General features: G+C 47.3%; 1 protein-coding gene across 1 annotated transcript in view; it reads left to right on the forward strand.

Moving 5' to 3' along the window:
• The window catches only part of TBX1 (T-box transcription factor 1), a 132361-nt gene that overhangs the window by 54908 nt on the left and 65180 nt on the right, over positions 1-12273 (forward strand). The gene's annotated exons all lie outside the window — the stretch shown is intronic.

Here is a 12273-nt window from a genome sequence, read left to right on the forward strand (position 1 = left end):
AAAAAAATATGTACACGCAGTTTGCCTCTCTTATTTTCCAGATTTTCTGTGAAGGCTGTTCCCTTCCCCCAGTCTCCTCCTTGCTTTAGCCCATTGCAGTTGGGTTGTGCAGGATGTGAAGCCACGGGCAGGTCTCCATGACAAAGGCCAAGATGTTTAAATCCACTAGAGGTATTCGGATCCCCTGCTGTGGAAGGCAGCTTCCTTCCCATGCAGATCTGGATACCAAACACGTGCAGTGCTATAGCAGGAACTTGGCCCATTTTGAACCCAAATGTGCAGATCAGATTTCTGCTTAGAAATACTTAGACGCAGAGGAGCAAGCCAAAAATGGTGGTGTGGAAACAGGAGAAGCAATACTACAACCCAGCCATCCTTGGGGCCTTCTCTTCAGTTTCCTCTAGGAGGTTTGTCTCTCTTGTTGTTCCCTGTGTAATCTACAGCTGTCTGAGTCTAATGAGCTAAATGAGTGTAGGAGCCTGGGTTGGGTGCCCGTTGGCTTAGCAGCTCCAGCTGCACACCGGGGAGCAGCGGCGCATCCTGGGGTGGCTGGGCTGTGTACAGAGGGTGGCACCAGCTGCAGCTCTGACTGTGGGAAAGATGTGTGGGGAGGGCGAGGCAGCTCTGGGCAGTGCAGAGAGGGGCTCTTAGCGCCAGCAGCTATGTATTGTTCATCTTCTTGGAGCCTTCATACGCCCCTATGCACAGTTAAATGAGGTTTAGACTTTCTTTGATATAGCATTAGTTGGTATCAAGCTGTTGAGTGCATTTTAGCTGTTTGCCAGGCTGGGGAAGGGGCTGGGTGAAGTGAATGTGGAATCCAAATGCAGGGTGAAATGAAAGGCAGTTTCTGGGAAATGGCTTGAGGCTACGGCAAGGCTTTCACAAATTGGGATTTACTCTGCAACTGGGAAATGTGTTTTGCAGCATTGTCTACGTCTCTCTGAATACAGAACATTCTATACGCAGACTGGTGAAGTAGCTTTAGTCAGCACAACCCAGTATGCACAGGGGGCTAACCCAGTAGAAGGAGTTTGATGGGAAAATTGAAAGTAGGTTTTATTATAGATCGAATGAAATGAGCTAGAGCTAAGCTTTCCAGGGAGAGCAGGATCTGGTCTCCCCTCTTAGAAGGCATGAGTGCGTGCAAGAACAAGGTGAAAAAACAGATTGGCACATGCTTGTAGAGGGATAATGACATTAGACATAAAATACATCAGCAATGCTTAAAATCTACGAAAAAAAGTCAAATAGCAATAGTCTATTAGTGATTGTAGAAGGGCTACATCAGGAACCCTGTCATTTAAAATGCTACAAAAAAGTAATTAGAGGCGGGCAAAAAGGCTCATTAAAAAACTGGTTCTGTTTCCACTTACTTTAAAGATCTGTTCTTATTTGCAAAACTGGAATAATAGCATTTTCAAATCATAGAATCATAGAATCTTCATGGTTGGAAAGGACCTTTGAGATCATCGAGTCCAACCATACACACACACAAACAAACAAACAAACAAAAAAAACCAACCAAAAAACCCCCAAACCTACAATCTCTGTCACTAGAGCATGCCCTGAAGTGCCAAATCTAGATGTTTCTTAAACACCTCTGGGGATGGTGACTCAACCACCTCCCTGGGCAGCTGTTCCAGTGCCTGACCACTCTTGCAGTAGAGTAATTCTTCCTAATATCTAATCTAAACCTCCCCTGCCACAGCTTCAGACCATTTCCTCTGGTCCTGTCGTTATTCACCCGGGAGAAGAGGCCAACACCCACCTCTCGGCACCCTCCTTTCAGGGAGTTGTAGAGGGCAATGAGGTCTCCCCTCAGCCTCCTCTTCTCCAAGCTAAACATGCCCAGCTCCCTCAGCCTCTCCTCACATGCCCTGGTCTCCAGACCCCTCACCAGCCTGGTCGCTCTCCTCTGGACACGCTCCAGCACCTCAATGTCCCTCTTGTACAGAGGGGCCCAGAACTGAACACAGCACTTGAGGTGAGGCCTCACCAGTGCCCAGTACAGAGGCTTCACTTCCCTGCTCCTGCTGGCCACGCTATTCCTGATACAAGCCAGAATGCTGTTGGCCTTCTTGGCCACCTGGGCACACTGCTGGCTCATGTTAAGCTGGCCGTCTACCAATACCCCCAGGTCTTTTCCTGCTGGACAGGTTTCCAGCCACTCTTCCCCAAGCCTGTAGCGTTGCTTGGGATTGTTGTGACCGAAATGCAGGACCCAAATGTTTATGAGAATGGGATTTATATCAAGAGCAAAGGGGTTTCTCCCATGTGCCAACTGTTCACAGGATCTGTGATGGTCTTGAAAATAACCAGAACTGAAGAGGTCCTAATATTCCAGATAGGTTTTCATATCAATGATCACTTTGCCTTAGTTAGGCCACATTTATAAGAACATGTAGGATTATCTTGTAACCTAAGAATACAGTGTATGCGGAAAGGTTACGGTTGGAGGTTTTTATTCCCACCTTCCCCCTGCTGCAGTTCAGCTGACACACACTCAGGCAGCAGAGGGGAACAGTGCTGGCTGTCCACAGATTGCTCAAGAGTATGAATTGCAAGAAAAGGCAAAAGGCTGGTTACTGATGTATTTATTTTAGTGACTTCAGGGCTTTAGACATTATGCATAACCATTGGTACACGTGTAATGGTGCATATGGATGAGGTTCTACATTCTCTGAAAATTTTTCTCCCCGATGATGATTTTCAGCCTGGGGTCTTCCCCGGGATGCAGGAAAGGTACCAAGGAAAATGTGATGCCAAGCTGTTGGGTGTACAGTCTCCCAGAGAGAACCGGGGGGGCTGCAAAGCAAAAATGGATGAAAAGCACTGGGTGGGGTTGATAGGTGTAAATACACTGCAGCAGTAGCATCACCAAAATTAACCCTCTTGGGGTGTTCAGCCGCATCAATACAAGCAATCAAGAACAAATATAGGGAAACAAATTATCCATTGTAAACTCCAGTGGGAGGCAGAGTTCCTCTGGGTTTCAGCACATGGATGAGGCTGGAGTTTCACCCGGGGTGAAGGAACCATGGTAAATGACACAAATGGCAGTGCTAGTTTAAGGTTAGAACACGGAGGTACATGTCTATCCTAAGATAAGTTGTAAGGAGCACAAAAGTTGGCTAATGGTCACAAAATCTTTACTATTTATCTGTAACTCAGTTTAAAATTTAGCTACCTGCCAAACGTGAACTAGAGATTCCTCAATGTGCTTAGTAAAGAGAAGTTAAGACGGGAGGGTGGCAGAAACTCTCCCCATGTGTCCTTGAAACCAGGCTGAAGCCAATTCCGAAGTTGGCCCAGCGATGGCTCTTCCACAAGCACCATTACCCAAGCTCCAGAGAGGCTGGCTCTGGAGCTCTTCCATGGGAAGTGTTTTGGGTGCTGAGTCAGCACTGCCACTTCTGGTGGCCCTGCGTTTCCCTGGATGGTTCCTGTGGGCTGAACAGGACTTGTTTATCTGCTCCAGCCCAGCCCAGCCCAGCCCGGCAGGATTGCAGGCAACCTGGAAAATAAACAGGGGATTCTAGCAGCATTATGTCACTCAGGCCGGCCTGAACACTATAGGGTGGCTGCCAAGTTAGGTCGCTTAGGCAAATAATTTGAATGGGTTTAAGAGACAGCTAGACGTTTTTATGAGGAGAAAGGAGATTTGCAGATGCAAAGACAAAGCAAGGAGGTGCGTTTGAGATAAACTTAAAGGGCCAGGCTCATTGGGCCAAGTGGCCGTTTCCTGCCTCGCCGTTCTTTGCTTCCTCACATCTATTTACAACCAAGAACGTGCTGTGGTCCAGTGCGGAGCCAGTGCTCTGAGATACGCCTGTTGCAGCGCACAGAGGGATCACTCTCAAGAAAAACACTTTTCATGGAGGAGATGGCTGAAAATGGTCAGTAGGACAGTCTGGATTCAGTCAAGGTTGCTCCTCAGATTAGATTTGACTATCTCATAAGTCATTTGAAAATGCCTCACTTTCTGTGCTAGAGCAAATAAGGACAAGGTGGTGGGTAGGAACAAATCACCAAACTAGTGAGGCCCTGGAAGAATCGTTCCTCCTGGGACATACCCAGCTGGCACTAGAGAGACAGCATTTCCTGGCATGGTGGAAGAAATGATGGCACTAGCTGCCTAGGACTGTGTAGCTCCATCAGGGCCACCACGGGGTATATGGTAATGGTATTTTCTTTATTTAATGAAGTATTCTTAACTTTATGAAACGAAATGGGTAATCAACCATCAGGTGCAGAAGCTTCCAAAGACCTTCTCTATGAAATCTGGTAGAAAACTAGGGCGCAGCAGGAAGGAAGTGACATTCTTGCTATATACATTCAATGAAAGGAAGGAAACTACTTGCAGAACTCAATTTCTTGGGACAGATTCTGGATCTCCGCTGCATCTAACCTTGCTCATCTCACTAGAAGTCTGAAATATAAGATTGTCAGGCCTCTGAGACCTGTCTTCCTTCACGTTCTTCATCCTTTCAGAAGCACCTACTGACCTGAGGCAATGTGCTCTCACAAATCGTACCTTTTTTGTAAGACTCACAGCCCACTTTCTAGACCAGTGTGGTTCTCCTCCAAACCTAATTTCTTAAACACCCCATTTCCCAGCCATAATAATAATCAGAGCACTTTGCATCAAAGAAATTCCACTCACTTACAACATCAGTTGAGCCTTACACCCCCCCGCCATGACTGCTCACGTAATTACACCAGTGTCATTTTTAAAGCTGGCAGTGGGAAGAAGGCATACCATAGGGATGTCTCAGTTTGTTTTTCAGTGCTGCTGCCCTTTATGTCTGGCAGAGAGCCATTCAGGCCTAGCCCAGAGTGAAGCCTCCCAGGCCTTCACTTTCTTCCTTTTTTTGTCTGGTAGGAGCAATTTTGTTCTTGTTCCTGACCAACGGGTCTTCCACAGTGAAAAGTGAGGAGAAAGAAATGATGCAGTATGATGCCAAGGAAAATAAGGGATACACTAACTGTTTATTTCTGTCCCATGTTCATGTCATCGTCTACTGACTTCATAACATGTGTCTCTGTGGCTTTGGAACAAGGAGCTATGACCTTGTATTTTGATAGAGAACCATATGTACATTGATGACACCCTTAAATAAAAAATTTCTTTTAGTAAAGCCAGAGCTTTTCCTCTTCACTTGAGCTACAGAGACATAACAATGTCAGTTGTGTTGCTAATACTCTCCCTTGGCAAGGACACATCCAATAGCTTCTGCAGGAACAGCTATGATGGGCCAGGTATTTGTGGCAGCCTCCCAAACCAAAGGAGAAGACACCAAACCTGCCTTTGAGTTTGAAAAAATGGTTTACTTCCCATCTTCTTACAACTCTTGTTCACTGTGGCAGGACTTGAAGAAGTCTCAAGAGGTTCTTTCATGGGCCCTCTGTCCTGAGCAGACAAACAGCATGAAAATACTGGAGTGTCCTGGCAGAATCTGTTTCCAAAGGGATTTCTGGCCCGACCTTGCAGGCATAGGCAGCTCAGGTTTTCGGAGTTTTATGTCTCCCGTTCTCCAAATCTCTTGTGGACTGTCCCATCAGTAGTTTGCTATGTGGGAATCATTCAAAGCCATTTTCCCCAGGGAGCTGACCCAGCTAGTTGGTTGGTCTGTACTGACACTGTTACAGGTTCTGTTGTCCATTTTTAAGAAAAATTGTTTCTTATGCTCTTTGAAAATAATGAAAAATTTGTCTCATGTCAGAGTGGAGGTCACATCTTGGAACAGTTCCTCCAGCTCCAACAGAAAAGGACACACGTACGCACACGGGCAAGAGACTCAGCTGAAATCAATTCATTCTACAGCTTCCATGAACTTTCTAACTTTAAGCTCCTTTATCTTCTGAGCATGTGTCTCCAAGGCAACCACTCAGCTGCCACAGGGTGTCCAACATGCTGCTTTTCACATAATCTATCCCTTTTCCCAAAGTTTGAGTTTAGATCCTTGCCTAAATACCTCAGAACTATTTAAAGAAAAAAGAGTAAACAAAAAGGAAAGAACTGCGCTATGTTTTCAGCAAACGAGCAGTACTGACTTACATGACAGGGCTGAGATATGCTAAAATTCTCTAGCTGTAATCACTTGGGTAGAGGTAAATTATTATTGATACAGAGCAAAAGGCTAGAAATAATTGAAATAAACACTAAACTTATCTGACCCATCCCCTTTCTCTGTGTCTCCTGGGTCTTCAAACTGGGTTAGAAGTCCCAGGGGGACTGTAGATTTCTGTTACCCCTCACTTCTGATTGAGCTACAAATACCCCAGGTTGAAGTGTGTTCCTCTGTTCATTTCTGTTCATGTTCTGTCAATAAACAGAAATGTGCTTAGAAATAAGAAGGGAAGGAGAGAGCTGCCTGGCCTTTTCTGGGTTCACAGCAGAGTTTAGTTCATGTTGATCAGAGCTCAGAGCATGGGTGGGTTTGAAGGCAATCATTAATATGTTAGAAACTTTTACAGAACTAGTATTCCAGAAGTTAGAAACCATGGCAGCCCTGCTACCTTTTCCTGTTGTCAGCTATCAGGTTTATTACCCTTATCTCATCCCAGAGCTGATCTTTATCCCGTTTTCCTAATTGAGGCTGTAGATAAAGCACCAGATATTTACTCTTGTGCTCAGTCGTCCCTTTAAGGCAAAGGTTCAGAGGTCTGGTGGCTTAAAGAGGGAGTTCAGTGCTGAAGGGTGCTTGGGAGATCTGTGTGCTTCCTCGGCTAACGAAGGCCCCGACAGCATATTCAGCTCTCTGTTGCGAACAAAAGAGGAAGTAAGGAAGTAGAGTTTTCTGGGATGAACGTTGTTTGCGTTACTTCTGTTCTGTTGTCCAGCTTTGTACCGATCCATAAGATGAACCTAATGCACCTTGCATTCTGCAGCACTGCGCCTTGCAACAGAAAATCCCGGAATACCTGACCTTGGATTTTGAGAGTGACGTATTAGTTATGCCAAATGTACAAAGACAAGATCAGTTTTGCAACGCAGTTCACTTTATAAGGGACATTCACTCCTTCCCAAGTTACATTTCTACAGGCTCATTCCATTAGGGATAAAATATGAAAAAAAATGCAGTGAGGAATTTTCAAACAGTGAATGTAGGGAAGCAAATTGTGATCTAGTTCTGATATTCCATAACAACAACAAAAAAACTCACTAGCCAATTATTTCATGAGTAGCAGAACTAAGGAACCAGTCTTGCTTCAGATTTGTGGTTTTGTCCTCTAACGCTCGCACTAATACGCTGTAATTAGTGGCCCGTGACCCCCACGGGCCTGGCTGGGGCTGCGGGCAGCCTTGGGGGCACGCAGGGGGCTGCCAGGCGGGTGCCAGCAGCCGAGCACTGCCTGCCTTTGCCTCGCCGGGCAGTGGTTGAGTCTCTTACCCCAAATCTCTGCTTTCACAGATGTCCTGGAAGCTCTGTTATTTTTGTGTCGCTCACCGTGTTTTTAGAATTTTGTATCTGACGAACCAGAAAATAAAATTGTGTTGTAGTGGCAGCTAATATTAATTTTAATCAAATGTCCAAAGTCCATGATGTAATGAATATTATCTCTTGGAGAAGCTGTGTTTAAGAAAACGCTAATTTGGAAGCAGTGTGTAAGGAAAGCAGTGAGGGAAGTGGCGGTGTGTTAGGCCAAACAGATTGTCGACACCCAGGCGTGGAGTCTCCCTTGCGTGCTGAGTGGCATCTCTCACTGCTGCAGAGGGGAGGCGCAGGTGTTTGCCTGTAAAGTAGGAAGGGTTTTGTGCATTATTACCATTAAACTAGGATTGTATTGTAAAGCTGGGATGTGACTGCAGTCATCTTTCTCTTCTTCGTAAAGAGAAAAAAAAGGCACTTAAAACAAGGGAAAAGCTTCATCTAGGCACAGTGCTTGTAAACTTTATGTACTGCAACTAGCTATTTAACCTCTGCAACCTTAGCTATCTGGAGACCAGTTCATGTAGTATCCATGAAATGAAGGCCTCAGGCGAATGCTCTGTTGAGTGCCTGTGCAGACTCTCAGATGTACACGAGACATCGTGAGACACAAAGGCACAGAAAGCAGAAATGGATTTGTAGAGAAAGGGACAGATCTGTCAAGTCCCGGCCTGGGACGACAGGACCTCTTATAGGCATTATTTCCTTTTGTAAGAATAGAGACCCTTTTTATTACACGTACTTACAAATGTTCCATAATGACTGAGTCAGAGGAGTTTGATAGGGAGGTAAAGGCAGACTTTGAATTTTCATCATTTTTCATTCTCCCATATGTTCTTACTTGGGCTTTTCCAACCGTCACAAATCCTCCTTTGTAGATCTGATGAAGCCAGGGCACCCATTAGCTGAAATCCAAAGAGGATTTTTGATCACAGAGACTGGGTTTTGTTCCTTGCAAAAGAAAAACGATGGCTGATTATCTGCGTTTCTTGTTCACATTTGAGTAATGTGAATAAGTGAAACACAATCCCCTCTTTCACCTGACTTTGCAAGCCACCCTGTGCTGCTGGTGGTGGTTTCACAGGGTAACAACCCCCAGGGAAGGAGGAAGTTACTGGCGTTACTGGGAAAATTTCAAAAGGGGAATCTACTGCAAACTGGGATCAGGGTTAGTGGTGGTGTACGACTGCTCCTGCTGCCAAGCTGGGTGCAGAGGCACCCCTACAGAAAGGGACTGCGGTGACAGAGCCCGTTGCTGCCGTTTGAAGCCACGTAGTCTCCACAGTTGGTCGCGGCTGTAAAGGAGAAGCTGTAGCCAGATGCAGCTGGGGAAGTGCATCCCACAGTGGTCACTGTTGTTTGTGCTCTCAGGGAGACTCTTTGGGGCTCAGCCTTTGGGGCTTTGTCTCAGAGCCATGAGCAGAGCTGCTGCCCTCCGGGTGGCAGAAGGGCATTTGCTCAGGGACATCTCTTCATCTCTCCCAGGCTGCACTGCCGGGGACACTGCAGTGGGTGGCAGGTGACGCGCCAACAGGCTGGTGGGATTTTTGGCACATGCTCACAGTGTGTTCATCTCTTTTTCCTTTCGTTCAGACTGATTTTTGCTACATGTGGGGCAGGTGTTTTTGTGATCTGAAAAGATCTATATTCTACTCCGGTTTGTCCTGCAGACTGAGTTAGCTGGAACGCAGGAGGCAGATTCTTCCCAGTCGCCAGCCAGCCTCTCTCAGGAAATAACATTGAATGGGCTGCCATTATTGGTGGCCACTTCCCTGATGAGTGACTGGGAGCCACCAGCAGCAGCGTTAGCAGCAGCGTTTGCAGCAGTGAGAACGTCAGCGCTGTGTGCAGAGAAGCATGGCAGAAACCCCAGCAAGCTGAGCCTGACCAGCATTTAAACCAGATCCCTTTACAAATGGGAAGAAGTCATAAAATCTGCTGTGAAACCTTAGTCCTAGCTTCAGCTGTTAGTGGCTTTAATGGCAAAAGTGCCCTGTCTTCATTCTGGGAGCCCTTTGCTCCATTGTCTAATTCCCCAGGGGACCAGGAGCAGATTGGTCCCACAGTAGCACTTTAACTAGTAGCAGAGCAATAAAAAGGGGGGAAGGAATAAGAAAAAAATCCCATGTGCTAAACAGCAGCCACTCTGCTTCTGGCTTTCAGCACAGGCAGGTGCTTATGGGGTTTTCAAATCCCCTTTATGGGAGCACTGCAGTAATGCTGTTCTCGGGATGTGCAGAGCCCTCAGCCAAAGGAGGACCTGCCTCTACCTGTAGAGAGAAAAATAATTCCTACTCCTCAGTGACAAGCCAAAATTCTTCACAAGTATGCGCTAGGAATTAAAGGCCCAGCCCTATTAAGAGCAATAAATTTGTACCAGGGATGTTCTTGGCCCAATAGTGAGAGTAAATTGACACTTTCTGGCGCTGTAACCTCCTGCCAAAGGGTGGGAAGAAGTAACCCAGGTAATAGTAAAGTGATCTCAAAGGGGTTTTTCTGCACCCTGGCTTTTGGAATGAAAGCCAAATTCTAGCCTTGCGTGAGGCTCTCCAAAGTTTCATAGAGCTAAAATACTGTGCTTCATTTATTACAAGCTGATCAGAAGTGTTTCTTGATCCAACATCAACAGCCTTAGAAAGGAAAAGACAGAAGGAGGGAGCGCAGAGCTGGAAGAGAGAGCGAGCGGCCACAGCGCAGCACACGGCGCTCTGCGTGGGCCACGCTGGGGACTGCACGGAGCAGCCAGGCAGAAAGAGCCCTCCATCACCCACTGGGGACTGACCCCATCTGAACCTGTACAGACAGTGTCAAGCTCACAGACTGGGGGACAGGTCCAAGCCACCTGATGCATTTACGCAACATTAAGATCTCCGTCGTGGCAGCTGGGAGGTATGCCCTGGGCCATAGCTGCTTGGAAAAATAAAGAGGCACCTACTAGTAGCGTGTGACTCTGCACCCCTCATCCCCTTGTGCTGGGGGAGATGTCCCACAGTGCTGCATGTGCCTCATATTAATCTCCTGCTGTTTTGAGAAAGAGCTGTTCAAATATTTTGCTGGGAGCAGTTTTGCGGGTGTGAAATCACGCAGCTTGAGGAAGGTGGCAGGGTGCTGAGGGCTGAGTGATGGACCAACCTGCTGACAAGGGACCAGAGGAGGGCTGGCATCTCTCTTGAGGGCACTGTGGAGTTGGTGGCTTTGTTCTTACTCCCTTTTTTCTGTCTGGGGCCAGGTGTAGCATCAGCTTCTCTCAGCCATCCTCAGTGGGTTTCTTTGCTCAGAGCTGAGAGCACTACGAACTCTTTCCATGCATGGAAAATCATTTCATGGCTCATGAAAAAACAGAATTTTAATGAGATAAAAGTGCTCTGTGAAAATCCCATGGATAGGAGCCAGCATTTCCTGAGGGATAGCAATGCCTGTTCTACTTCTCTGCCTGCCCATGTGCTTGCTTTTAAAATTATTTGTAAACAAGTTCCTGAGTTGATGGAACCAGTTTTCCTGTGTACTACAAAACATTACGGATAGTTATCAAGCCCCTAATAGGATCAATCTCCTGGGCAGGTGGAGGTGGAAGGCAGGGTTCATTCCAAAGGGAGCTGTTTATGTGGACTTGAGCGGTTCAGACCTCATGTACAGAGCCAGGACAAATGGAGCATGGGCAAAGGAGGACAGTGAAAGCAGAGCAGCCTTGCTGTGCTCGAGCAGGGCCTGCTCAGTGCCTGTAAGCAGTGCTATGTGTCTTGTGATGACCTTGCCTGACCCAAATGCATCAGGTTTGAGACCCATATTTAGTTTCGCCCCACTCACAGTGACATCGGCACTGCTGCACAAGCTTCAAAGTGGTGTACGTGAGAAAAGTCTCCTGCCCAGCTTTCACACACGCCTGTGAAACAAGGCGGTTTGGTAGGCAAGGGTCTGGCTCGTCACCTACAGATCTCAGAGCAAACCTACCTGGGAAACATGCTGATATTCCAAGTTACAGGTCTGGTTTCCGCAGCCTCCCCACACCTTCACCCTCATCGCTTTGTGTAGAAGGCAGAGCCACGGTATCAGTTACACCCTGGGATAAGATAGTCAGGAAACAGCTGCTGTGAGGGTATCTCACTGGGGTTTGGCATTCAGTGGGTGTGCGAAGCTCTCCCACACCCGTGGAGATGCCATGTGCTATGGGAAGAGCACTAAACAAGAGTATGTAAAGTGTGGCATCACCCCACAGCCCTCCACCTCCACCTGCAGCCATCTCCGTGCCCTCCTAGGGCTCCCGCAGAATCCCGGCTGGGGTCAGTTACACACTGCATGTCTGCCCCATGCCAAATCATAGCGCTTGGCCACTTACACCTGTTTTCTGACCAACACACAGCCAATGTGTAACCCACACTGGGGTTTACGTCACCTCCGCATTTTCTCTATGGTGTCAAATGTATTCAATTTATCATCTACTGTCTGTGGAGCAGACAGGAGCAAAGGGGGAATCCACAACTCACTTCCCAGTGGCAGAAGAGTCTCCGTCACAGGAGCGGCAGGAATGAAAAGCATTCCTGATCCTGCCGTAGTGCTCTGCAGAGCCTTGCCAAGCTTTGCTCAGCTCCCCCTTGCAGGTGCAGAACCTGCCGCCTTTCCCAGGAGACCAGCACCATCCATCTCCCTCAAGGCTGGGCAGGGCGCTGGAGGGACTCCCGGCTCTGGTGTGCTGTGCATGGATTTGCACTCCTCTGCCAGGGTGGACAAGACACATTCTGTCCCCCTGGCTCCACAAGAGGTACCTGTATGACCAAGAGATCCCATCTCGTGCCGTGGGCTGAGCCCAGGCTTCTCTGTGAGGTTCTGTTTGTTAAAA

This window comes from Chroicocephalus ridibundus, chromosome 13, assembly GCF_963924245.1.
Source record: "Chroicocephalus ridibundus chromosome 13, bChrRid1.1, whole genome shotgun sequence".
NCBI lineage: Eukaryota > Metazoa > Chordata > Aves > Charadriiformes > Laridae > Chroicocephalus > Chroicocephalus ridibundus.